This window comes from Schistocerca serialis, chromosome 5, assembly GCF_023864345.2.
Source record: "Schistocerca serialis cubense isolate TAMUIC-IGC-003099 chromosome 5, iqSchSeri2.2, whole genome shotgun sequence".
Lineage (NCBI taxonomy): Eukaryota > Metazoa > Arthropoda > Insecta > Orthoptera > Acrididae > Schistocerca > Schistocerca serialis.
The window spans coordinates 667,787,056-667,813,969 of record NC_064642.1 but is presented as its reverse complement, the minus strand read 5'-3'; the positions used below and the strand labels follow the sequence as shown (position 1 = coordinate 667,813,969).

Sequence of the window (26,914 nt, the reverse complement as noted above, 5' to 3'; positions counted from 1 at the left end):
AGCGCAACGGGACAAAGTTCAGGCATCTGAAGACAAAATGCAAAAGCTAGCTTGGCATAGGAGGCAGGGGAAGAGATTACTCCAGGACGAGGAGGAAGGGAATAATGATTATGGATATGGACAGCATTAGTCACTAGAGGTACAGCAATATTGTCAAAAATTGTAATGAAAACTTTAAAAAGCCAGTGAACTGACTTTTTTTAACTATAATATACCCCATGAACCCCTCCATGAACCAAGGACCTTGCCGTTGGTGGGGAGGCTTGGGTGCCTCAGCGATACAGATAGCCGTACCGTAGGTGCAACCACAACGGAGGGGTATCTGTTGAGAGGCCAGACAAACGTGTGGTTCCTGAAGAGGGGCAGCAGCCATTTCAGTAGTTGCAGGGGCAACAGTCTGGATGATTGACTGATCTGGCCTTGTAACAATAACCAAAACGGCCTTGCTGTGCTGGTACTGCGAATGGCTGAAAGCAAGGGGAAACTACAGCCGTAATTTTTCCCCAGGGCCTGCAGCTTTACTGTATGAACATGGCGTCCTCTTTGGTAAAATATTCCGGAGGTAAAATAGTCCCCCATTCGGATCTCCGGGCAGGGACTACTGGAGAGGATGTCATTATCAGGAGAAAGGAAACTGGGGTTCTACGGATCGGAGTGTGGAATGTCAGATCCCTTAATTGGGCAGGTAGGTTAGAAAATTTAAAAACGGAAATGGATAGGTTAAAGTTAGATATAGTGGGAATTAGTGAAGTTCGGTGGCAGGATGAACAAGACTTCTGGTCAGGTTACTACAGTGTTATAAACACAAAAACAAATAGGGGTAATGCAGGAGTAGGTTTAATAATGAATAGGAAAGTAGGAATGCGTGTAAGCTACTACAAACAGCATAGTGAACGCATTATTGTGGCTAAGATAGATACGAAGCTCACGCCTACCATAGTAGTACAAGTTTATATGCCAACTAGCACTGCAGATGACGAAGAAATTGAAGAAATATATGATATGAAACGTCCCCTTAGAAAAATTATACATGACTGTGCTTAAACTGACACACAATATTTTTTTAGCGCAACGCAATCTGACTTTCAATAATCCCTACGAAAAAATGGCCCGGACTAACATAAACCTATACCTTTCACAAATCCCTTACCTCACAAAACTCTTCGTTACTCGAACTACTGCAATACAGCGAGCGCCACTACTGCCAACTAAATAAAGGATTCAAACTACGGAAGGCACTAACTACTGATAGGCATAGTTAGCAAACGAAAAATTTTAATGGGGAACAAACAATGTATTTACCTTAATAGTCATAATATATATAGCACTTCATGACATCGATTCTTACAAATGTTCTGTTTCTGATGAACACACCTCCAGATTATCCATTCTCAAAAATCCGCCATCTCACTTCCCCACATCCACCACTGCTGCCGGCTCACCTCCAACTGCGCAACGCTACGCGCTGTTAACAGCCAACTGTCCAACACTACAATGGCGAGTTTTACAGCTATGCCAACCAGCCACAGACTGCACACAGCACAGCCAGTGATTTTCTTACAGAGCGCTACGTGGCGGCGGCGTTACCAATATAAGAACCTAAACAGCCTACTTACAGATGAAATAAAAGAAATTATTTAGATAGTGAAGGGAGACGAAAATTTAATAGTCGTGGGTGACAGGAATTCCTCAGTAGGAAAAGGGAGAGAAGGAAAGGTAGTAGGTGAATATGGATTGGGGGTAAGAAACGAAAGAGGAAGCCATCTGGTAGAATTTTGCACAGAGCACAACTTAATCATAACTAACACTTGGTTCAAGAATCATAAAAGAAGGTTGTATACATGGAAGAATCCTGGAGATACTGACAGGTTCCAGATAGATTATATAATGGTAACACAGAGATTTAGGAACCAGGTTTTAAATTGTAAGACATTTCCAGGGGCGGATGTGGACTCTGACCATAATCTATTGGTTATGAACTGTAGATTAAAACTGAAGAAACTGCAAAAAGGTGGGAATTTAAGGAGATGGGACCTGGATAAACTGAAAGAACCAGAGGTTGTAGAGAGTTTCAGGGAGAGCATAAGCGAACAATTGACAAGAGTGGGGGAAAGAAATAGAGTAGAAGAAGAATGGGTAGCTTTGAGGGATGAAGTAGTGAAGGCAGCAGAGGATAAAGTAGGTAAAAAGACGAGGGCTAATAGAAATCCTTGGGTAACTGATGAAATACTGAATTTAATTGATGAAAGGAGAAAATATAAAAATGCAGTAAATGAAGCAGGCAAAAAGGAATACACACGTCTCAAAAATGAGATCGACCGAAAGTGCAAAATGGCTAAGCAGGGATGGCTAGTGGACAAATGTATGGTTGTAGAGGCTTATCTCACTAGGGGTAAGATAGATACTGCCTACAGGAAAATTAAAGAGACCTTTGGAGAAAAGAGAACCACTTGTATGAATATCAAGAGCTCAGATCGAAATCCAGTTCTAAGCAAAGAAGGGAAAGCAAAAAGGTGGAAGGAGCATATAGAGAGTCTATAGAAGGGAGATGTACTTGAGGACGATATTTTGGAAATGGAAGAGGATGTAGATCAAGATGAAATGGGAAATATGATACTGCGTGAAGAGTTTGACAGAGCACTGAATGACCTGAGTCGAAACAAAACCCCGGGAGTAGACAACATTCAATTAGAACTACTGACAGTCTTGGGAGAGCTAGTCCTGACAAAACTCTACCATTTGGTGAGCAAGATGTATGAGACAGTCGAAATACCCTCAGACTTCAAGAATAATATAATAATTCCAATCCCAAAGAAAACAGGTGTTGACAGATGTGGAAATTACCGAACTATCAGCTTAATAAGTCATAGCTGCGAAATACTAACGCAAATTCTTTACAGACGAATGGAAAAACTAGTAGAAGCCGACCTCGGGGAACATCAATTTGGATTCTGTAGAAATATGGGAACACGTGAGGCAATACTGACCCTACGACTTATCTTAGAAGCTAGATTAAGGAAAGGCAAACCTACGTTTCTAACATTCGTAGACTTAGAGAAAGCTTTTGAAAATGATGACTGGAATACTCTCTTTCAAATTCTGAAGGTGGCAGGGTAAAATACAGGGTGCGAAAAGCTATTTCCAATTTGTACAGAAACCAGGTGGCAGTTATAAGAGTCGAGGGACATTAAAGGGAAGCAGTGGTTGGAAAGGGAGTGAGACAGGATTGTAGTCTCTCCCCTATGCTATTCAATCTGTATATTGAGCAAGCAGTAAAGGAAACAAAAGAAAATTTCGGAGCAGGTATTAAAATCCATGGAGAAGAAATAAAAACTTTGAGGATCGCCGATGACATTGTAAGTGTGTCTGCGACAGCAAAGGACTTGGAAGAGCAGTTGAACGGAATGGATAGTGTCTTGAAAGGAGGATATAAGATGAACATCAACAAAAGCAAAACGAGGATAATGGAATGTAGTCGAATTAAGTCGGGTGATGCTGAGGGAATTAGATTAGGAAATGAGACACTTAAAGTAGTAAAGGAGTTTTGCTATTTGGGGAGCAAAATAACTGATGATGGTCGAAGTAGAGAGGATATAAAATGTAGACTGGCAATGGCAAGGAAAGCGTTTCTGAAGAAGAGAAATTTGTTGACATCGAGTATAGATTTAGGTGTCAGGAAATCGTTTCTGAAAGTATTTGTATGGAGTGTAGCCATGTATGGAAGTGAAACATGGACGACAAATATTTTGGATAAGAAGAGAGTAGAAGGTTTCGAAATGTGATGCTACAGAAGAATGCTGAAGATTAGATGGGTAGATCACATAACTAATGAGGAAGTATTGAATAGGATTGGGGAGAAGAGAAGTTTGTTGCACAACTTGACTAGAAGGAGGGATCGGTTGGTAGGACACGTTCTGAGGCATCAAGGGATCACCTGTTTAGTATTGGAGGGCAGCGTGGAGGGTAAAAATCGTAGAGGGAGACCAAGAGATGAATACACTAAGCAGATGCAGAAGGATGTAGTTGCAGTTGGTACTGGGAGATGGTGAAGCTTGCACAGGATAGAGTAGCTTGGAGAGCTGCATCAAACCAGTCTCTGGACTGAAGACCACAACAACAACAATATACCCGTTCTCAGGACTACATAAACTAGCGTCTGAAATTTGACTTAATTCTTAAGAATTACTGATTAAATAATCCTGTGTGGCACTTTTCCGTTCTTCTTTAGAATTTGGAAAAATAGAGCAGTCGGGGGAACACAAAACTGAAAAATTAATTTCAGAGAAAGTATGACGTTAATCAAAAATCTGTTCCACAAATTTTATTAGCCTCTTATGCAGATGTAAACCGTGAAATTCCAGTTTTACTGATTAATTAGTTTACGAGAAAAGGTACATTATAGAAACAATGGTAATTAAAAATTCAAATCCTTATAAAATGTGTGTCGATGTGCATTTTCAAACAAAAATTGCACAGAATATCAACTATTGTGATGTCTCTAATTGTCTCAAGTTTAGGTGTAGTTATTTGGAGATATATATGTTAAAGCACAAGTAAGCTTTTTGTCCGACGTTCGTTCTAAAATGCAGAAGAGAGTGTGCAGACACGGGGAAATAGTAAGCTGAAGCGGTCTAAGAGGGCGAAGATTTGTCTGATGTGATAGAAGAAGAAACATTAGTCGATCCGGAAGAGATAGGGAACCCAGTATTACATTCAGAATTTAAAAGCGCTTTGGAAGTCTTCAGGGGGAAAAACGCAGAAGGAATAGATAACACGCCGCCAGAATTTCTAAAATCACTGGAGAAAGTGGCAACTAAACCACTGTTTGCGTTGGTGTGTAGAATTTATGGGTCCAGGAAAATATCATCCACACAATTTTGAAGCCTGCAGGAGCTGAAAAGTGAAAGAATGATCGCACAATCTGCATAAAATCTCATGCATCCAAGTTGCTGACGGGAGTAAAATACAGAACAATGGAAAAGAAAATTGAAGGTGTGATAGCTGACGATCATTTTGGCTTTAGCAAAAGTTGACAACTGAAGCAAGAATAAAGAAAAATGAAGACATATTCATAGGTTCTGTTGACCTGGAAAACTGCGTTCGACAGTGTTAAACAATGTAAGACGTTCGAAACTTTCGAGGGTCAACTAAGAGGGAATAATATGTGTGGTAGACCAAGAACGATGTTTTCATATTAAGAAGGGTGTAAGACAGGGACTTTTTCGCCCCTACTCTTCAATCCATGCATCAAAGAAGAAACGACGCCAAATAAAGAAACTTTCAAGAGTGCAACTAAAATTTAAGATGACAGGACATCAACCATGAATTTCACTGAAATAAAACGAGATATTGGTGAGTTAGCTAGCTACGCTATGAGTCAGCATGGTTCAGCGGGGCGACGCCGATAGACACCGCAATCTGGAGACAGCCTATCTAGTGAGAATGGTGAAGTTTACGTAATTGGCTGATGAGCTCCGACGACATGTTTCGTACGGCGGTTCTTTCGATTAAACGTTCGAAGTACTTTTCGGTGCTGGAAAACTTTTTTCGAGCGTTGTAAGAACAGTTGGAAAGTACTTAGGTTATTTACGTGTTTAGACTCTGTTTAGACAGCAGGTTGTATAGATTTTACGACTTTGAGCGTAGTTATGAGCTTTCACCTGTTTTTGAAAATTGCTTCATCAAAGATCAAATAAGAAATTATTCGTCATGGAACTACAAGTTTAGAAGTGCGGTATGTATTTGACTATCTGTCCTTCATTAAGCAGCTAGTCTGACACTATGCCGGGTTTTTGCTTCCTTACCTCATTCGCAGTGAGTCTCAAAGTTTCATATAGCTGGTTCAGTTCGTTCCTGTAAATAGCATTCGCAGCTAGAGTATTGCAGAATAATGATCTTTCACGCAGTGCATTTCGTTAAAATTTCATGCATACGATCACCAAGATTTATGAAGCGTATATTATTACGATCCTGAACCTAAATTTTTTTCGATTTAGGTGTATCACTAACACTTGGTGTGGATAACTTGTTAGCACATCTCCTCCGCACTTGTAGTAGGGTGCTTTAGATCTCTTCACTGTAAATAATTCACTCCCTCTTGAAGATTTTTGCTGAGCTAATCGTCTTGGCAGTGGTTTATAGTTTCGTGACATCCCAAATATGCAGACGCGTTGTCTAAATTAAGTGATGTACACAGTTTTATATTTGTTCTTTTAATTCATTATTTTTGTAGTGTTTGAAGTTTGAGAAACTCAAAAGTGCTTGTTACTCATAAAGCTATCCGTGAAACACACTCACTCTGAGTCCATGAATGATTATATAAAAAGTTGTGTGATTACATTTTGTTACGCATTCAAACATTTGTTGGTCAGCATCTGTACAATTTTTACTTTTTTTCTCGTAACAGGGAACGCAAATCTTACACCATCTAATTTTCTGGTCTACGTTCGTGTTAGTGTAATGACATGCCGTCTGAAGAAGCTCTAAAGCAGAAATATATAGGTGCCTTAACAGTTTTTGGCTGTCAGTTTACGAACTTCGTATAGTGTTAGAGTAAACTGAAAAAGCTATTACTTGTCTATCAACGATTCAGTACTTAAAAGGTCTTTTACTAGTGTATTTCTAGCAATGTCATCCTGTGTTTCCGTCTCATCAGCGGAACGCGGAAATTCACCATTACCGATTTCGCCCAAATCTATGGTTTCTGCAGGCTTTGGCCATAAGTGAGTGTGACACAATTTAGTGCTGTAGATGGCCAAGCGTTTAGAAAAAAATAGCTGTTTGGCGGGGGTCGGGCGAGGCAGGAGTTCAAAAAATGGTTCAAATGGCTCTGAGCACTATGGGACTTAACTTCTGAGGTCATCAGTCCCCTAGAACTTAGAACTAGTTAAACCTAACTAACCTAAGGACATCACACACATCCATGCCCGAGGCAGGATTCGAACCTGCGACCGTAGCGGAGGCATGAGTCATTTACATTACCCTTGTTTCTAGGTAAAATTTGCCAGAGTGGAAAGAGTAGACAATGGTAACCAGAGGTCGTGGGATCGAGTTACTATACGGAAACATTTCTAGTTTTCAATTTTTACATTACTTGCACTACAAATAATTCTAAATAATGGTCAATATATTGTATATGACTATCTTGTTAATATTTTCCTAAATGGTGCGAAAGGCGAAGGAAAAATTGGGATTAGCCTACAAATAAAATTCCAGGAAGGAATTCTCCACTTTAATTATAACCCAGTCTTGGAAAGTTATTTGTGGAGTCCTCGTGGGCACTGTACGCAAAATCTTTAGTTGGAAATTATTTGCAGTACAAAATTTTTCTTTGCCCTTCATTTCATGCGTTTAAGAAAATATTAATAAGTACAATATACTAGAATTTTTCTGTGTAAATACCAGAAAAATAGAAATAAAAAAAATAAAAAGAGTTAGCGCTTAAGGAACTCTACACCACAACCCTTGCATTACTTCACTGTGCCCTTTCTGCTGCAGTACACCGTGTCTACAAACTATGCTAACATGAGTAGTTGATGCTGCGCACGACTCACACCAGAAGTGCTATCTTTTCCATTTAATAGCTCCCACTTTCATATCTGGCAAAGCCCCGCATATACCATGAATTTGGGCGAAATCGATGGTGATGAGTAGGCGCTTCCCCATTGTCAGTGGCGGAGGCATCGCAGCGGAATATGCACTCCGGTACCAGCCATTGTTAAATCCCGCATCATGTTGGTAGGCGGCCCAATTTTCAGCCTGTCTGCGCATCTCCCTCCACTAGCCACTGACAGCCAATAATATGCTACGAGCTACAGCTAAACAGCGAAAATCTCGCTCCTACATGCTGCACTGTTGCCCTACTTCGCGGCAACTGAATTATTCATTCAACTGTCAGTCTTTTTTTTGTTTTCTTTTTCTTTCTTGTAGTAGTATAGCTGTGAATGTGTTCCTGTATATGTCTGAAGCGCGATTTAAAAAAACGTCAGGTGACGGCAATAAGTACTTCACAAGCAGGCGAGGAGCATTATTCATCGTAATTATAACTTTTTCAAACGTGAATGTGAAAGGAGGTCTCCTACTGTTGACATCTGATGACACAAGAATGGACTCCAGAACCATGTGGTCTACGCAAGAGAACTGTAAACAGAATTCTAAACGAAAGCTCAGAGCTGTAGGAACCGTAGAAAAAGTAGACAAAACGTGACAAAAACGTGTTATGCAGGAGAAAATTTTCTTCAGTGGTAAGCGCTTCGTCAATGTAAAGAATTTTAAAAGACAGTGGCTCCAGATACGTCAAGAAGAGAGTTTTTAGTTCAAAGAAGTGACATCGGTACAGCACGAACTACATCCCATATAATGGTTCACGATACAAGAGGAGATAGTTCAAAAGTGTACTACCTTGATGGAACGTGGGTCAATTAGAATCATTGCAGGAAGATATGCTGGAAAATGAGTGATGGTACTGGCGGTTTTAATGTTTTCATAGGAAGAGGTTCTCAGATAATCTTTCTGCATACTGACTGTTCTTCTGGGTTTGCTTCTGAGAGTAAACTTGTTCTTACATGTAAGAAAAGTAGCGGTGACTATCATTCGGAAAACGAACACTATAGATTTCGTGACGTGATTAACGACTCTTGTCATATCTTGCTCCGAAGTCGGTCATTTCTAGTTATAATTCAACTGTTACAGAGGAAACACCAAGTATAAACACCAAAAAAGGATATTTTTTCTGTGGTTTAAAAACAGAAATATTAAGTACAGTATAAACCAGACTCGTGCCGATCTCCTGCAGTTGATTAATTTACTGAAGTCACGTGACAAAGGGTACAAACTTGATTTCCTTGCACATGAAAAGCGTCACACAGTTTTGTGTTTACCTACGTGTCGCTGTCAGTGTAGCCCCATGGAATTAATTTGGCCAAAGGTTTAAGGATATGTGGGAGAAGGAAAAAACATTCAGGATAACATATGCTGAATCGCTTGTACAAGAGGCGATAGACAATATCCCACCTGTAGCGTGGGCACATAGAAAGAATAATTGGGCAAGGAAGTGATGATGAATATATGCCTTCAACCTGTCATCACAAACTTACAGTCAGATTGTTCGGAAACAGACTCAAATAGAAGTGATGATGGTATTACGGTGTAGATTTTAGAACACAGTATAATATTTCTTTATTTCAAAGACTCATGGTACAATAAAATGTGTTTGTCAACATATCAGTTGCTTACATAGTAATGAGAACTTCCTAGCCTTTTTGGTTAGGACTTTGTATCCTTTGAATTATGCAGACTATAATGTTCAACATATTGCCCAAGGAGAAGCTAATTTTTCAGCACCCCCCATGTTGTATGCTTTAATAACAGGCGAGAATTCTCATGGATAAATTCGTCGAAAGTCCGATATTTCCACATGTAAACCTGTCTCATTTTCAATGCACTGGACTGGATAAGGCCCTAAAATGACAGTAACTGATACTTGTCGAGACATCGGTGGTTTTCTGTGTTATCGATCATCGTTCCCTGGAATTATTCGCAAATAATTGTGAATTGTTTTCATGTTCATTGGATTATCAATGCGGCCTTTCACTGTAATGTCGAACGAGTTAGTTTACACTCATAATTATCAATAACCGTGAAAAATAAGACAAGTTACTGACCATTTTTACGATAGTCTTTTCTACTACTATTTTTTCTATGCGCAGTGATTGCAATTAACTACCGTCAAACACATCAACACACACCACATGCACGTTTCTAAAATTTCTATCGAGTAGAAGCAGTTGTCAAGCAAATACGATTTCGGTTAGCGCTTGAAGTTTATGTTGTTGTATACTAAATATTTACTTGAAAGGAGAGACAGTATCGGTCGTATATTTTTGTTTATCATCGCAAAATCGATTTTCGGTCACTTAGTGACCATCTTCAGTGCTGTAATATATAACTTAAATTAGTAAGCACTGGTGTCAATAAGCTTACGGCGATCACATGTGAACAAAAATATACGACCAATGCTGTCTCTCCTTTCAAGTATACCTATTATCTGGTCGTAGTGCACAGGACACTATGGAGTCGCCAATCAATAAATATTTACTTATAATCATATCGCAATAAATGATAATTATTGCTAGCATTTACAATGATATCGTCGTTAAACAATTGTCATTTAGATAAAAATTGTGCTTCACGTCTTCACGAAGCTGTGTCAGTTATTCTCGCCTCTCAACATCACGCGGTGTAAATCTATGTAGCAGTGGGTGTAGTGTCGTCAAGACATGAATTAATATTTCTCTCATGACGACTGATCGAACTTGGTTTTAACGTTTACTATTTCCCTCACAGGCTTGAACGTGTTGTACTATGTACCATAGGCGATTTTAACATTTACTATTCCCCTCGAAAGTTTGAACGTGTTGTACTATGCACCGTAAGCAAATGAGTCTGACAGTTGTCCGCAGCAATGCAGTTCGGCAGCGTGGACTTTGTTTGAAAGCTTTACTGCCGCGCATGCGCAATTCTCACCCCTCCGCACTTCTTTACTGTTCCGCCTCTACGCGCGGTAGTGCCGTCCTACGTGACGCGAGCTATAGCTACCTATGACAGCAGTTTCGACGAAATATGGCCGACGTAGCACTGGTGGTCGGTTCCTCTCTGTGCAGAACGTGGAGAAAGCAGCGCACCTAGCGGCAGTGCCTACAAACACACACTAGTAAGCCACAAGCATTTAACCTTACAGGCGTGGCCACTGCTAGCGCCCAACCAATTGTGATCGGAAGCTTCTCTGGATGTCATTGTCCACTGCCCACTTAAAATTGACGTACTCCTACCTGCAGACTTGGATTTTCAATGTATTTTTCTGGCAGCCGGCGTTGCATTCCGTGTCAGCACTTGATTCTGAATTTGCTCCGCGATGTTTGTGGCTTGACTAGCTTCCACATTATGCATGGACTCCTCCGTATGTGGATATCTGGTGAACAAACTTTAACATGGACTTGTGAGTTACATAGCCCAAATATGTCGTTTTCGACAACCGAAACAGAAATGCGTAGAAAAGGTGGTCAGAACAAACATATCAGTGGAAACATATAATCTCCTGTAATCACCTGCCTCGGGCATGGATGTGTGTGATGTCCCTAGGTTAGTTAGGTTTAAGTAGTTATACGTTCTAGGGGGCTGATGACCTAAGATGTTAAGTCCCATAGTGCTCAGAGCCATTTGAACCATTTTTTTCCTGTAATCACGACCAAAGTACAGTCTTTCTCTGCATAGTCAATATACTTTCCTCTGTATGGTTTCCAGTTGTTGTTCGTGACTTATTATGATTGCCAAAGAGCAGGGTAAATACTGTAGGATACTCAGTAGACGGAAATGCTTATAACGTAACGTAGACAAAATCTGGCAGTAGAACCCTTTCATCATGGTGCCGGTTCCCAGGGTGAATTATTTGGTTTGGTTAGAGATCTCCGTAGACTGATAAGAAGAACTGTAACGTCTGTTCAATATACTGTCAAGCAAAGAATTTACGCTGTGGTGGGGTGCGATCTCGAAAGTTCTGCTGTTCAAAAATTAGACTAAAGCCCTGTAAAATTATAAGATAAAAAGGAAATATTGAAGGGAAGTCAACCAACCCAATGAGTGAAAAACATTAGCAACGAAGTACTGTTTTGAATTACGGTACATTTACTGTTGCAGAAATTGATAAATGGTTACTAGGTAATGCAGACCGATACAGCAGTGCAATGTTTCCAATTTCTGACATTATTCTTCAATGAAACGTATCTACTACCTTTACGAAATCATTATATCTACACAACCAGTGCAGTGCGAATTAAATGTATGTACGTGTACAGCCTTTAGAGACAGTTCAATTCCAGTCAATAGCCGAAACCTTGACTTCCCTTTACACTTACCATTCTGTATATTATTAGCACAAAAATTAGTATTTCTCAGTAAATTTTCTCAATTTAGGTGCCAAGTAAGTGATAACAGATATCTTACTTGAGCCCTCGTGTAATGCTTCGAACCTACAGCTTAAAAATTAACACTTCAACTCGAAATTTCCTCTCTTTTGTTAGGTAAATCAATGTTCCTTCATGCCTGAGTTGATTCGGTGCTCATATTTGCTTGGTAAAGCACAGATCTTGGATTCAGCCTCGGTTTCAGTATTTCAAAGATACTGTTAGAATGCACAGTGTGGTCAGAAAATGTCTGAAACGCTTGTAGGGATGTTGCAGGGCAGGTCGTACTGTGGTATTAATGTTACGAAAAAAATTCGGTACCTTGCGCCGTTTGCGAGTTATTTAGCATTGAAGTTAGCCAATCAGATCGTCGCGCGCGTAAATTCAAGTTTGAGCTAACGAGACAAAGCACTCATTGGGCAACACCAACCCTGGTAGGCCGCTTGAATGTGAGCGCGTGACGCCTCGATTGGCTATATTCTATGCTAAATAACGCGGAAACGGAGCAATGTATCGAATTTTTTTCTTAACATTTACGTCTCAGTACAACCTGCCCTGTACCATCCCTACAAGCATTTCACACGTTTTCTGACCACCCTGTATATACACTATAATGACAAAATGTAGCTATATACATACGGTGAACAATCGTATGCCAGGTTCGATAGTGCGAGTTTTACGTAAATAGCTAAGTTGAGGGAATGAAGAAAGCGTTAACGATCCGTCAACAACGAGGTCATTAGAGACGAAGGACAACCAAGGTTTGGGAATGGGTGGGCAAGCAAATCGACCGTGCCCTTTCAAAGAAACTACACTGATACACAAAAGAAACAAGCAAAAGTTAACGTAGATTAATGAAATTTAGGGAATACATTTGTCTAGGTAATATATTAAGTGATTAACACGGCAAGTTCGCAGGTTAATGTACGCGAGAAATGTCACTGCTACTGTGAAATGTTGGTACATTAATAGATTCTCTAACCGACAGAATGTGGATTGCAGCTGTCGTGTAGTTGCTGAATGTCAGTTTGTAGAATAGAATCCCATGACTGCTGCATTTGGCCAGTCGATACAGTGACGGTTAATGAAAGTTGTGAATAACTCTGGAGATGTCATCCGATGATGTCCCATAAGTATTCGATTGGAGGCATATCTGGTGACTGAGCAGGCAAAGGCAACAGTCAATATCCTGTAGAACATGATGGGCTATAACAGCGGTATAAGGGCGAGCGTTATCTTGTTAGAAAACACTCCCTAGAATGCTGTTCATGAATGGCAGCACAGCAGGTCGACTCACCAGACTGAAGTAAGATTTCTCAGTCAGGGTGTGTGGGACAACAGCGAGAGTGTTCCTGCTGCCATCTCTAGCACCGGGGCGCAATCGACTTTCTTCAGAAAATACAACAGTGCAACAGACCTCCACTCTGCCCTCCAATAAGCGGTGGTTTTGGGTTAGTGGAATGCACACTGAAGAGAACCTGGCTCGGATCTGTTCTTTAGGCAACCGATATTTAACAGTTTGTTGTGTCACTGTGGTGCCAACCGCTGCTCGAATGACTGCTGCAGACGTAATACGATGAGCCACAGTCGTACGCCGAACACAAACGTCATGCCTTTTAGTGGCCGTTCAGACCCCGGTCTTCTTGCGACCGTACATTCTCGGGGCCACCGCTTCCAGCAACCATGTACAGCGTAGCTACGTTTCAGTGAAATCTTTCTACAATATCGTGGAAGGAACATCGTTTCTCGTAGCCTCGTTCAAACACCCTGAGCTGTTCATAGCAGCATCACCGTTGTGGTAAAGGCATTCTTGTCCAAGATCAAATCACCAGGTCCAGTCTCAACGTTCACGAATGTTACAGCATGTATTTGAAGCAAAAGAACCCCACCTACAACTTACGTTTATCTCTCAGAAATTCATCTGGGGTTTCTTTTTCCACTAGTGTATTCCAGCGTCTGCTCTGAACGATTTAGAGTAAACACAGATTATATATTTATAAATGGCCGGACAGGGATTTGAACACTGTCCTCCGAAATTAGATTTCAGCGTCTCAACAATTCATTGACCGAACTAATTAATAGCTAGATTGAATCATTGGTACTACTTACCGGTATGTGGTACAGTATGCCACAAAGCACTGATTCAGTGATTAAAAGCGAGGCAAAATAATAACCTACTTTACGAGTTTAAAGAAGACATTTAGGACATTTTAGTGAGACAGATGTATTCCTTCGAGTGGCCTACGCTTTTCTCCGGTTCAACACCGAACATTTGACTTTAAAAACAGCCCATTAAAATGGAGAAAGCATCACACTCCGCTAAACTTTTGTATTGTATGAAGTGCTTGAGAAGTAGAACCTCGTTAATCAATAGCGCACGTCAAAAAGAGAGAAAGAAACGTGGATTAAGAAGTTTGCCGTCACGTGTCCTAGAGCATGAATAATGAACAAAGTTCAGTACTTGGGGAGGAACAGCGCTCGGACTTTTCTTGCCGTTGAAGTACCCACCATCGCTCCAATTCTTACATTCCGTTTATTTTCGGAAATGAATTTGCAAATGATGTCCAGAATTAGTTTCTAGTTTGCTCCTCGTAGGTACCAATGATTCCTGTCATAATAAAAGGTACTTAGACAGCGGAATAACACAATTCTTTATGAAGATGGTATCTGTTCATTCGGACTTGTCCGAAAGAACAGATACCATTTTCATATAGTTGCGCCTAACCGGCCATTGACTTCCTTCCTCTGTGCTGGATACACACGCATTGACCGAACTCTTACGGGAGACGGTAAGATTGTCTGCCGCGAGTAATGAGTGTAATGGGCAGCGGCAGTACGTTGTGTGGACATTAAGTTGGGAATGTGAGTCTCACTGGGAGCGTGCAAGGGATAAATACCTGCAGTCGCACTATCCTCTATGCCCTCGGTGGCTCAGATGAATAGAGCGTCTGCCATGTGAGCAGGAGATCCCGGGTTCGAGTCCCGGTCGGGGCACACAGTTTCAACTGTCCCCGTTGATGTGTATCAACGTCTGTCGACAGCTTAGGATGTTGATTTAAGTATCGATTCAACACAGTTCTTCGTCTTCTCATTTCTTCCGAGCAATGAGTACAACGATACACGTTTTCGCCGTTGATCTTAAAGTTGGTTTGGCATTGACCCTTGTCACTACCCTATACTTACGTCAGCCTCCAACTTCACGGCAAAAATAATACTAAAATTCTTTAGTGAATGTATCCTCGGATATAGGCGTGTGCGTAGCAATGCGTAGAACTATGGTTATTAAGTACTTCTTTAATAATATTTGTCTTACTAGCGTAATCGAAATTTTAATAACATCACTGATCGGATGTAACAGACTGCCTCGCGAGGCTAATAAGGCGTATTTTCCCACAACAAACCGCGATTTGTACCGAAAAGCTTTAATTTTTCTTACAGTACGAAAAGATCAGTCATCGATACTTTAATATGAGAATATTAATGAAACTGAGAGACCTTAACTTTTCCCGGCGATTTGAAGATCAAATAATTTAAGGGCTTGCTGCCGGGTGAAGTCGTCGACCACCGCCGACATTTCGGCAGGAGTATACCCTGCCATTCTCAAGGCACAACTGCAAGGAGGAAGCAATGTATAAGGGAATTCAGTACCTCGGTTCACAGAGGAGGAACAAGGAAGATACCACACACAGAAGAAATAACCGCAAACTCAACACACAACCAAACATAACCAACATCAGAAATATCGATAGTGATCAACAGGTGAGATAGCCCTACCTCTGTCCCTCTGTTTTTTGACAGATTTTACTCTACAGATTTGATCGTTATTTGACTGCTTACAAACAAATACCGACCAGTGTTGAAATGGCTCCCATGATATTACGGCCACCATACCGTCTGCATTATAATTAACAGTGAAATCTGAGTCGTGTGTAATAAACGACACTGGAAGCAAAAAACATGAACATAGGACCAGAAATGAGCCTCTTGCGAGATAATAAATAAAATGTCGTGCTGAGTCGCCACTAAACTAAACTAAACTCCATCAGAATAGGGCTAGGAAGGCCCAACGGTACCGACAGGCCGCCGCGTCATTCTCAGCCCACTGGTGTCACAGGATGCAGATTCGGAGGGGCATATGGTCAGCACACCGCTCTGCCGGCCATATGTCAGTTTACGAGACCGGATCCGCTTCTTCTCAATCAAGCAGTTCCTCAGTTTGCCTTACAAGTGCTGAGTGCACCCTGCTCGCCAGCAGTGCTCGGCAGATCGGATGGTCATCCATTCAAGTGCTAGGCCAGCCTGATAGCGTTTAACTTCGGTACCTGACGCGAACGAGTCGCCACTAACCCGTAAAAAAATATTGCCCTTGTTGCTATGAAAATATCACTATTGTAATGTTTTCAGATGTCAGAGATGGACTGACATACCAAGAAATAAGCCGGCCGGAGTGGCCGAGCGGTTGTAGGCCCGTGCGATCACTACGGTCGCAAGTTAGAATCCTGCCTCGGGCGTGGATATGTGTGATGTCCTTAGGTTAGTTAGATTTAAGTAGTTCTAAGTTCTACGGGACTGATGACCTCAGCAGTTAAGTCCCATAGTCCTCAGAGCCATTTGAACCATTTGAACAAGAAATACGATACTAGAGAGAGAGAGAGGGAGGAAAAAATGTGTAGAATCCAAACTTGATTATTTTCGAGGAGGACATCTGCTGGTGCTAAAATTAGCCTACCACCCCAGCCCCCTGGGGTGTGGGGTGCGAGACAACTTTAAAATTTCGAATGGAAACCCCCATTTTAGATTGCAGAATCAGATTTTACATAAAAAACTACATCGGCTACATTTTGTCATAACATTTGTTTTGATTCTTGGTAGTTGGCGCTGTAATTCAAGAAAATCCATGTGCTCAGTTTTGCGTGGAAAATGGTTAAGGATGAATAAAAATTACTTATTTACTTCGTGAATTTTTATTCGCTAAGATTAAAAATCTCTCTCTCTCCCCATAGGGTAGGGTTTGAGACAGAGGGATTAGAGTTTCAGAAATGTCGACCCACATAGTACTTTTTTCCGCAGATTCGGATAAGTTTTGTTGGTTTCGTGGTCATGAGGCCATACAACTTTTAACTATCAAAAATCATCTGACTAGCTAACTAACTAACCAAACATCCTACTTACTAACGAGCGAACTAATTTTTTATTTATCCGTAACCATTTTCCACGCAAAAATGAGAACATGGATTTTCTTGAACTACAGCGCCAACTACCAAGAATCAAATAAATGTTTAAGAGAAAATGTACGTAGTTTTTTTATGTAGAATCTGACTCTGCAATAAAAAATGGGCGTTCCAATTTGAAATTTTAAAGTTGCCTCCCACCACACCCCCAGGGGCTGTGGTGGCGGGCTAATTTTCTCAACAGCAAATGTGCCCATCGAAAATAATCAACTTCGGATTTTACACATTTTTTCGTGTGAAACTTGTTTTTCGAGTTATTCTGGTTTGCCAACTTAAAATTTACACAGCGCGCGCGCGCGCGCGCACGCGTGTGTGTGTGTGTGTGTGTGTGTGTGTGTGTGAGTGTGTGTGTGTGTGAGTGTGTGGGGGTTGGGGGGAGGGGATGTCGGTTCTTTCAGTGTAACATTTATGTCTCATACATATGTCATGTCTGTTCTTTCGAAAACGAATCAGGAGGAATGTCATAATTTGTGTGGTGATTCTACATGAGAAAATAAAATGACGAAGTTCGCTGAACATGTGTATGATTTTCCATATTTACGGAACTGGAGTGGATTGAAGACTACATACACCGATGAATGATTGCAAAGTGTGAATATTACTTACCGAAGTGCTGTGTAGGCGCTGTGGTGGACAGATTTATGGTCGGATCCCTCCTACAAGGGTGTTCAAGAAACCCCTCACCCATCTGAATCTACCTGTCATCGCATTGGAGGATGTGTTATATTTCACATTGAACATCGCCTGGGCGTGTCTTAAGGCGGCCAACAGCGTCGCTGATGCGAGCGAAAAGTTCTAAACGTGTATCCACCTTCGTAGCGTACACATCCTCCTTTAATCAGCTCCATAAACAGAAGCCTAACGGGGTTAGGTCGGGTGATGTGGCACTCCGGTTAATAGAGTTAGGTTGGATGATATGGCAGGTCGGTCAATGGGTCTGCCACGGCCAATCCAACGTTGTTGATGTTTCACAGCGGACTATTCTAAGTGCCTACAAGCAGCTGTGTAACGCGCGTGGGCACGAAATACGCCGTCATTATTGCAGGCGGAAAAGATACTGACAGAGGAACCGGTCAAGTGTTTCCTGGCTTGTGAATGAAAATTGCTTCGAAACTCAACAGGAATTGCTGCAGGGAGTGAACCCGTTAGTGAGGTAACATTGGCAACGGGAACTGCACGCAGTGAAAATTAGGAGCTGGTCACTTCGCAGTAGACCGCTGCTCACGCAGTCACACACAGACGAAAACTGTGAAGTTCATTGGACTCGAAGAACATGTTACCGGTTTTCTGAACACTCCCTCACCCTATTAATGTCGACTGCCGGGAAAATCATCGGATCTCAACCCCTTAGAAAATCTGTGGAACATGTTGGAACAACGGCTAAAACGCCAACAGCTGCATACCTGCAATTAAGTGGAACTGCACGATCAAATCCTTACCGAATGCCTTCATCTGGACGCGACGTATCTGCACATCCTTGTGGACTCACTTCCTAACCGAATCCTGGTGGGTACAAAGACAGGGGCGAAATTATACGGTGCTAAATGATCCTTGCAACGATCTGTCAAGGAGTGACTAATTTTTTTCTCCGTTGAACTTACATTTGTAGGACAATATTTGATATAGAGGTCAACAGTGTAACCAAAATACGTAGTCATATCGCTCATTTGCGGATCCATTTACTGGAACGCTGTTGTTTCTCTTGTTTGACCTCACACGTATTAGGGTCCGGGGTTCAGTTCACGGCGGGGTTGGGTATTTTCTCCAACCGGGAACTGGGTGTTTGTGCTGTCCCATAATTTCGTCATCATTCGGGAAAATGGTGAGAATGGACTGTGAATAGAGTGGGAATCGGTAGGGGTGCTGATAACCGCATCATCGAGCGCCTCACAAAGTAACCATTATCATCAAAGCGTGTCAGTTTCCCATAACAACTATGATTCACCCCGTAGAACATTTCGCTCAGATTGAGGCAACCAAACCAATGAGCCACAAGAATATTAACACATAAACAATAGCTTTGTAATGGTGACATTTGAGTATCAAAATTATTTTACTAAATTACCTCTCCCGGATGGGTTGGAAGCCAATGGAAATAACTGTAAACACAGAGCATTCAGTCTCTCGGCGAGGGGAATACGTCGCTGCACGCTACAAACGACAGTCATGTTTTGACGCGCCAGCTTTAAGCATGCGTGTAACCACTACAGCGTTCTGAAGGAGTCGATACGTCCTCTCTCTCTCTCTTTCTCTCTCTTTGTCTATCTACTCTCATACTCTCTCCCTTTTCTCGGAGCGAGCCGCCTATTCATACGGCCCCCTGAGTTCGATACCGCAGCGGCGCTCGAGCTTGCTGGGATGCCAGCCATCAGGCGTAGAGCCATTCTCTCTTTTTGTATCCACAGACGTTGCTGCCCCCCGTCTGTTTGGCTCTCGCCGTTTCTACAGAATCCCGCGAGTCTCTTCCAGCACAGAGAAGCTGGGCGTGCGCGGTATAATTAAACAACTGGTTTCAGTTCAGCGCCGTTTCATACACACTAAAAGACTGTATCATCACAGGCAGAGGCAGACTTAACACACACCACTATTTGTTCTGAAACGGTATGGTTACTTAGTGTTTTCGACATCAGGATAAAGCGACTGGTGGATTATGTAAACAATTTGGCTTCTCCGTTGGCCACGAACAACAGGAACACTCTTACATTAACATCGCTGATGGAAAACAACGTGTTTCTCGTAATGCTTCAGTTCAACGGGAATAAATTTGTTTCCTTGTCTGTGCGTATTCCACGGATGTGAGACAGGGTGATAAGTGTTTTATGGCAGTGGCGCATCGGACAAGCGTCTGGTAAAATTTTAATGGGATGTTATCCAAAACCGCGATTAATTTAACATATAAGATTTAGTATTATAAATTCCGCCCACAGTATTTTTAAAAAATGCCTTCGTGCGGTGTGGGATTAGTATCGCAAAATCCGTTCTACCTATGGTTTTTACTCGTTTCCGATGGATCAACTACGTATATTTGGAAGCAGACCTGAGTTTGTGTGTATTAAACTCGTGGGAGCTTGGATGTTATGTAAATAATATCCTAATATTGTGTTATTCTCTACAGTGGGTTTCGCAGTAACACCTTTTAATATTCTCGGAATGCCCTTCAATATTAGTTTCATGACTACGTAGAAGTTCACTCACTGGATATACTTGGCGTTTGACATACCATGCAAGCACTGTGGCTATGACAGTAAAATGATGTACTTTTGACGGCAGGAACTACCGTTATAATATTTTCGTAGAACCATTGGCAGTGTGTGTTCTTGTACTGTAATGCATGAAGTATCCTAGGTATGCTCGTTAGCAGTTAGTTCTCCGATGTAAGGTTACAATACAGGGTTTCCAGAAGTTATGGCCACACATGGAAAGTACCGGCCGAAAGTAGCTAAAGGGCTCCGATAAACGTTGCTCCACAAATCAACCGTTATCGAGATACAACATATTTTCTGTGGCGGTTCATGAGTGTCTAGGAACACATGGCATGACTAAAACTTAAAGTAGGTGCTCGAAATGTTGACCATGTGTCTGAATGCGACACTGAACTCTGAGGCAGTCGTGGGGAATTCTGTAAATGCTGGAAGGCTGCTTGAATCCGAAAGCGTAATTCCTCGTTAGCTTAGACTATGCTTTTAACATGACACGACACCGGAATCCATGGGATTTATATCCAGAGACGTTGGAGACCATGACTGAGCCCCTCCTCTACGTACCCAGTGTTGTCCATACGTTCGAGTTAGAACCCGGCGGACTCGTAAATTAAAATGTGCTGGAGCACTGTCATGCATCAACGACTTGTTCAGGCGTTGGTTCTGTTGGACATCATCATGTGCATTTGGAAGTACAGTCCGCAGTAACTGCATGTACCGCTGTCTGGTTAGTCTCTGTGGTAGGTAGTCTGGTCCAATTATGCGGTCGCCTAGCAGTCCTGTCGTAATGTTCAACAAATAACACTGTTGATGTCGTGATACGTGTTTTGTATTAGGATTGATATCGGCCCAATTGTGACAGTTAGCCGGCCGGAGTGGCCGAGCTGTTAAAGGCGCTACAGTCTGGAACCGCACGACCGCTACGGTCGCAGGTTCGAATCCGGCCACGGGCATGGATGTGTGTGATGTCTTTAGGTTAGTTAGGTTTAAGTAGTTCTACGTTCTAGGAGACTTATGACCGCAGCAGTTGAGTCCCATCGTGCTCAGAGCCATTTGAACCATTTTTTGTGACAGTTATGGTAGTTAAAAGCAATGTCACGGGTAAACCCATCCTCAGCCGTTTACAGAAATTCTCTGTAGGAGGGAATTCTGCATTGTTGAGGGCTTGCACTCGCTGGCGATGATATGGACAGAGTACTTGCCGATGTACACTACTGGAAATTGAAATAAGAACACCGTGAATTCATTGTCCCAGGAAGGGGAAACTTTATTGACACATTCCTGGGGTCAGATACATCACATGATCACACTGACAGAACCACAGGCACATAGACACAGGCAACAGAGCAGGCACAATGTCGGCACTAGTACAGTGTATATCCACCTTTCGCAGCAATGCAGGCTGCTATTCTCCCTTGGAGACGATCGTAGAGATGCTGGATGTAGTCCTGTGGAACGGCTTGCCATGCCATTTCCACCTGGCGCCTCAGTTGGACCAGCGTTCGTGCTGGACGTGCAGACCGCGTGAGACGACGCTTCATCCAGTCCCAAACATGCTCAATGGGGGACAGATCCGGAGATCTTGCTGGCCAGGGTAGTTGACTTACACCTTCTAGAGCACGTTGGGTGGCACGGGATACATGCGGACGTGCATTGTCCTGTTGGAACAGCAAGTTCCCTTGCCGGTCTAGGAATGGTAGAACGATGGGTTCGATGACGGTTTGGATGTACCGTGCACTATTCAGTGTCCCCTCGACGATCACCAGTGGTGTACGGCCAGTGTAGGAGATCGCTCGCCACACCATGATGCCGGGTGTTGGCCCTGTGTGCCTCGGTCGTATGCAGTCCAGATTGTGGCGCTCACCTGCACGGCACCAAGCACGCATACGACCATCATTGGCACCAAGGCAGAAGCGACTCTCATCGCTGAAGACGACACGTCCCCATTTGTCCCTCCATTCACGCCTGTCGCGACACCACTGGAGGCGGGCTGCACGATGTTGGGGCGTGAGCGGAAGACGGCCTAACGGTGTGCGGGACCGTAGCCCAGCTTCATGGAGACGGTTGCGAATGGTCCTCGCCGATACCCCAGGAGCAACAGTGTCCCTAATTTGCTGGGAAGTGGCGGTGCGGTGCCCTACGGCACTGCGTCGGATCCTACGGTCTTGGCGTGCATCTGTGCGTCGCTGCGGTCCGGTCCCAGGTCGACGGGCACGTGCACCTTCCGCCGACCACTGGCGACAACATCGATGTACTGTGGAGACCTCACGCCCCACGTGTTGAGCAATTCGGCGGTACGTCCACCCGGCCTCCCGCATGCCCACTATACGCCCTCGCTCAAAGTCCGTCAACTGCACATACGGTTCACGTCCACGCTGTCGCGGCATGCTACCAGTGTTAAAGACTGCGATGGAGCTCCGTATGCCACGGCAAACTGGCTGACACTGACGGCGGCGGTGCACAAATGCTGCGCAGCTAGCGCCATTCGACGGCCAACACCGCGTTTCCTGGTGTGTCCGCTGTGCCGTGCGTGTGATCGTTGCTTGTACAGCCCTCTCGCAGTGTCCGGAGCAAGTATGGTGGGTCTGACACACCGGTGTCAATGTGTTCTTTTTTCCATTTCCAGGAGTGTATAATCCGCCACACACTGCTATGACAGCATACACTCTTGGGTAGCAATCCTCCTTGTTGACGTACTCGGACGTTCGTGTAATGTGCGTAACCCCCTTTTCCTCAGAATCCGGTGTTATGGGTGTGGGTCGACCTTCTCGTACATGTGCAAGACTCCCGGCTTCTCTAGGGCTCTGATGTAACCGGCTAGATGTACGCCTGTTGGGCTGCGTGCGGAAAGGAAGATCTTCATACAATCGTGCAGCCTCAAGGGCACTGCCATTCGGTTTGCAACGCATGAAGTGCATATCAGTGTACTCTTGAGGCAAGTTGAGATAAATCTCTTAATGCTGCGAAGACGCCAAGTAACAGGTTCATGAGTTGGCAGTGAACGTCTGCCTTTGGTGTTGATTTAACTCCTTTCGGATCTCGCAGTTGCAATCCGTCTGATGTTGGGTCAGAACTTTAATTTTCTAGTTTGCAAATGGTGTCAGGGAAAACTTGCCCTTAAAGTCCATGAACTAACATAACTTCTGTCAAGTTTGATTAAACTCCTCCAGGATTCCCATATACAAGTCACTTCTCGCTGTCGCCTCAAAGAATATGGGCCACATACTGCGTGTTCCGGAAATGGCATACCCAACATCAAGGAAAAAGCTCATGAACGTCAGAGTATGCAAATATTAGAATGTTGAGTCTGACCATTTCTTCACACAGATAAAGACCAGACTATTACCTAATCGAAAGGTACCTCCTAGCACAGTTCCACCAAGGATAGATCCCCAATTCTTTACAGAGAATAAAAAAAGCTTTAAAACTGACAAGCAAAAAGAAATGAAAGACTGGGGCCAACTGTAAGTGGGGCGACCAATAACCTCGGACAACCTAGAAGGAAGCGACGTCATAGATGGTGGAATTCTGAATGTGGCCCTCTAGTTGATGAGCGTGCCACAGCTTGGAGGAAGTGAAACTCGAATAAACGACAAGAAGACTGGGAGAATTTCACAATGGTGCGGAGAATGACAAGCAAGAGCATAAGGCATGTGAAGAAATCTTGCGATTGATCATGATTGGAAAATTTGGATGAAGAATTTAAAATGTACAACACCAGAAACTTTTATCGGGCCTTCAAAGAGGAACTCTCAGGGTATAAACCACAATGTCTTCACTTTTCGGATACAGCCAGGGAGCTGGTTGAGACGCTCTGCTAAGCCCGCAGGAAAGGGGCCAAAATAAGCGGCTGCCAGTTACACTCGAACATACAACTTTATTTATTTCGCCAAACATTACAAGAGCCAAGAAAAGTTTAAAAAAAAAAACACACTGCATTAATTTTTGGAACTTAATTACCGGCTGAATGCGCCATACAATCTCATGCCTTAAGGGCAAGACCACATTAATTTAAAATCGGCTGAAAGGCAATAACGTAAGACCCACACCAAAATCAGAAATTTAAAAGGCAGAAGGGCTTATCTTAAATCATTTCTTTCACTTAGGCTGAAGGCCCAAACAATCTCATGCCTTAAGGGCAAGACAACTTAAATTTAAAAATCGGCTGAAGGCCCATCACTTCAGACTCTGCTCGTGATGACTGGGATTTGTGTGATGTCCTTAGGTTAGTTAGGTTTAAGTAGTTCTAAGTTCTAGGGGACTGATGACCATAGATGTTAAGTCCCATAGTGCTCAGAGCCATTGAACTTCAGACTCAAACCAAAATAAATTTTTTAGAGGCCAAAGGCCTTGCCTCAAAACAATCTTTCTGAAGGCCCAAACAATCTCAAGTCTTAATGGCAAAACAACGTAAATTAAAAAATTGGTTAGAAGCCATACAAATACAAACAAGAACAAATAAGAAAAGGCAGTGCACCCAGCCCAGCGGCGGCCTGGAATTCGAATACTAACGCTCGCTTAGGTGAGACAGGCAGTCGGCCCAACCATTCTCGATCCGACGACAATCCAACCGCCAGACAGTCAACTGACTCTCCGACAAGATAACTTCCGCTCTAGCCCACCAGCACACAATAGGGGGATCAATGGAACAACGTAAAAGGTATTGGCGCCTACAACCAATTATACATTGAGCTGTCAAACTACACTCCGTGATGGATAGCGACAACACGATGAGGAAAATACACTGCCTGAACTTACGTCAACGGCCAGGGCAGGTAACCGGAACGTTAACGGCCACAAGGCAGAATATTCAGCTGGTGCACTTCAATTCAAAATAATCAAGTACAGTTAAACTCCACCGGAGGGTGGCTAAAATTTGCCAACTTTATTTCTCGCCGGAATGTACCAACAGTTGACAACGAAATCCAAACGACACAATGTGAACAGTTGTGACTTGCTGGTACATTAAGTCAAAACTCAACTTTCACGTTCAGGATCGATGGGCCACGGATCCCGTAGAAATGGGAACAGCACAACGCACTCCGACCGCGCGTGGACGCCACCTGCGGCCTAGGCCAAACAACGCGCCGCTGAGATTCCCTAGCTGCTCCTCGCCATCCGATCAACCCTCCAGGCCTGGAAACGGTGAATGCACCAAACATACGTCGGCCGATGAGACGACCAACCGATCGACAAACCAAAGGTCGTTCACTCCAATCTCCCTCCGTCGGGCAGTTCATGTGTGCCGCCAGCGGTCGGCGAGCACTGGCTGTCGGCGCCTCACCGGCGTTCCACCCCGACTTCACTGCTGCTGATGGCCGACTGCACTGCTGATTCGTCTCCAACTGACTCCCAGACACACAACGACCCGGAAATACTAACGGTCGCCCAGGAGATGCTACGACAGTGCACTTATCGATACGTGCTGCTGCTGCCGCTCATGGGGAAGTAAGCTAGGAAGCTAGTGACGCCAGTAAATGGAATAAGAAAACGAGGCAGCAGTACCGTAATAGAAGATGTCAAACATTAAATGGCATGAACACGAGCCGTGCACATCTCACTGGTCACTAATAACGGCGAGAACGTGGAGCTTTCGGCAAACCGTTATTAGCAATTTTAGTAATTGTGAAGAGCCCACGGAAATATTGTCTGTTGAAGATTCTCAAGATGTACACCTACCATCTAACCCACTAACTATATAACAACTGCAAGGCACCCAGGGAAGATGGAATCATTGCCGAAACTCTTAAAGCAGGAGGAAATGTAATCACAGAGACCATACACCGGATCTTGGTTGACTGTTGAGAGACTAGCAGGATGCTGATGCCTGGAAATCAGCTATAATACACCCTTTACATAGGAAAAGTGATCGCAGTGATGTCAACAACTAATGGGGCATTTCTTTGCTGCCAATAGGATTTTACTGGACAATGCAGAATGTCAATGTGGTTAAACAATTAGTGAATATCAAGGACGATATCGACGTGGAAGGTCCTGTACCGAGCATATATTCATTCTGGAAACCATTCTCCAACTAAGACAGAAAAGGAGTACGAACATCACCCCTTGATAAAGTCTTAATAAAGTATTCAAAACCTGGGAGTGTACGCTAGGGAATCTAGGAATCAAACCTGTTACCATTGGATCCAGGACTCAGAGAATCGGGATAAGGTGCTTTGCATTCGCAGATGACATTGAAATCTTGACCACCAACTCCAAGGATGCTGTCATTGCTGTCCAAGCCCTGCATGAGATAGTGGTGAAATCAGAGTTACAAATATCGTATGACGAGACCAAATACTTTGAGAACCGGCGCTCCAGTAACACCTCTTTGACGACTATACATGGAACGATTGGGAGGTTCAATCGCTTTCCTTATGTTGGTAAATGGGTATACCCCCAATGGTAGAGGCGGCACCTCCATCTTAGAAAGGCGTAAAAACCTCAACGCAGCATATCATCTGTCCCACAATCTGTACAACAAGAAGTGCATTTCGTAGAATGCTAAGGTCTGTTATTACAT

The 26,914-nt window shown here is 43.1% G+C and overlaps 1 protein-coding gene across 1 annotated transcript in view; it reads right to left on the bottom strand.

The window, feature by feature from the left end:
- LOC126482171 (synaptogenesis protein syg-2-like) overlaps positions 1–26,914 on the bottom strand; it is a 422,853-nt gene that overhangs the window by 330,936 nt on the left and 65,003 nt on the right. The gene's annotated exons all lie outside the window — the stretch shown is intronic.